Here is a 2,500-nt window from a genome sequence, read left to right on the forward strand (position 1 = left end):
AGATTTTTTTGGTCAAAATGACTCTATTTTGGTCTCCAAGTGTCTAAAAAGCCTTTTTTAGTCAAAATATCTGCATTTGGTCACCAAAGGTCTGATAAAAAAATTTGTCAAAATGACTGCATTTTTGTCTTTTAGAGCCTTAAAAAGCCGGTTTTAGACAAGATTTGTCTATAACTGGCCATTTGGGCTCCAATTGCCTGAAAAAAAAATTCGGTCAAAATGACTCTGTTTTGGTCTCCAAGTGTCTAAAAAGCCTTTTTTAGTCACAATAAATGCATTTGGTCACCAAAGATCTGAAAAAAACTAGTCAAAATTAATGTATTTTTGTCTTTTAGTGTCTTAACCGCCTTAGCGGTATCCCCGAGCGTGACTCGGGGTAGGAATTTTCTGCTATTAGCGGTATCCCCGAGTCACACTCGGGGTCAATGGGCAGAGCGTGCAGACAGCGCAGCGGAGCTTCTCTTACCTTATCCTGGCGATCCAGCGATGAGCTCTCATTGCTGTGACCACCAGCCGAGATCTCCGCCGCTCGTCTGTCGGTATGAGGACTTCCTAGTTCCGTTCCCTGCAGCAGCAATGCTGCATGGGAGCGGAACTAGGGAGGGAAATTAAAAAAAAAAAAAAAAAACGTTGCACAAAACACATAACACATTTTATATTATATATATGCATATATATATATGCATATATATATGCATATTTATATATATGCATATATATATATATATATATATATATATATATATATATATATATATATGCATATATATATATATATATATATGCATATATATATATATATATATATATATATGCATATATATCTATATATCTATATATATGCAAATATATATATATATATATATATATATATATATATATACATATATATATGTATATATGTATATATGTATATATATATATGTATATATGTACATATATATATATACCTATATACACACACATATATATATATATATATATAAAATTATATTATTGATTCGATTATAATTCATGCGTTATATATATATATATATATATATATACACACACACATATATATATATCTATATACACACATATATATATGTATATGTATATATATATATATATATATATACACACATATATATATATGTATATGTATATATATATATATATATATATACACACATATATATATAATATATAACGCATGAATTATAATCTAATCAATAATATAATTTTATTATATATATTATATATTAAATAATAAAATAATATTATTGATTCGATTATAATTCACTTGTTTGTGTTTCAAATTTATCACATCGGGGATGTCTACTAGAGTCTTCTTTTGGTCAGGTTTAAGTCAGTAATTACTAAGAATCTTAGGCCTATAATACATAACGCCAAATTTCCATGAAAAGAATTGTACCACTTTTGGAACAGAATTCCTGACAGAATCATACCGCCAGGGAGGTTAAAAAGCCAGTTTTAGACCAGATTTGTCTAAAACTGGCCATTTGGGCTCCAATGGCCTGAAAAAACTTTTTTGGTCAAAATGACTCTATTTTGGTCTCCAAGTGTCTGAAAAGCCTTTTTTTGTCAAAATAACTGAATTTGGTCACCAAAGGTCTGAAAAATACTTTAGTCAAAATGACTGTATTTTTGTCTTTTAGAGCCTTAAAAAGGCGGTTTTAGACAAGATTTGTCTAAAACCGGCCATTTGGGCTCCAATGGCCTGAAATGAAATTTTCGGTCAAAATTACTCTGTTTTGGTCTCCAAGTGTCTAAAAATCGTTTTTTAGTCAAAATAACTGCATTTGGTCACCAAAGGTCAGAAATTTTTTTTGTCAAAATGACTATATTTTTGTCTTTTAGAGCCTTAAAAAGCCGGTTTTAGACAAGATTTTAGACATTTGGCTCCAATGGCCTGAAAAAAATGTTTTGGTCAAAAATACTCTATTTTGGTCTCCAAGTGTCTAAAAACCTTTTGTTAGTCAAAATAACGGCATTTGGTCACCAAAGGTCTGAAAAAAAAATTAGTCAAAATTACTGTATTTTTTGTCTTTTACAGCCCTAAAAAGCCGATTTTAGACAAGATTTGTTTAAAACCAGCAATTTGGGCTCCAATGGCCTGAAAAAAATGTTTTGGTCAAAATGACTCTATTTTGGTCTCCAAGTGTCTAAAGACCTTTTGTTAGTCAAAATAACGGCATTTGGTCACCAAAGGTCTGAAACACAATTTAGTCAAAATGACTGTATTTTTGTCTTTTAGAGCCTTAAAAAGCCAGTTTAAGACAAGATTTGTCTAAAACCGGCCATTTGGGCTCCAATGGCCTGAAAATTATTTTTTAGTTAAAATGACTCTATTTCGGTCTCCAAGTGTATAAAAAGCCTTTTTAAGTCAAAATAACTGCATTTGGTCACCAAAGGTCTGAAAAAAATTAAGTCCAAATGACTATATTTTTTTCTTTTAGAGCCTTAAAAAGCCGGTTTTAGACAAGATTTTAGACAT

This window comes from Pelophylax lessonae (genome assembly GCF_965119305.1).
Source record: "Pelophylax lessonae genome assembly, chromosome: 1".
Taxonomy (NCBI): Eukaryota; Metazoa; Chordata; class Amphibia; order Anura; family Ranidae; genus Pelophylax; species Pelophylax lessonae.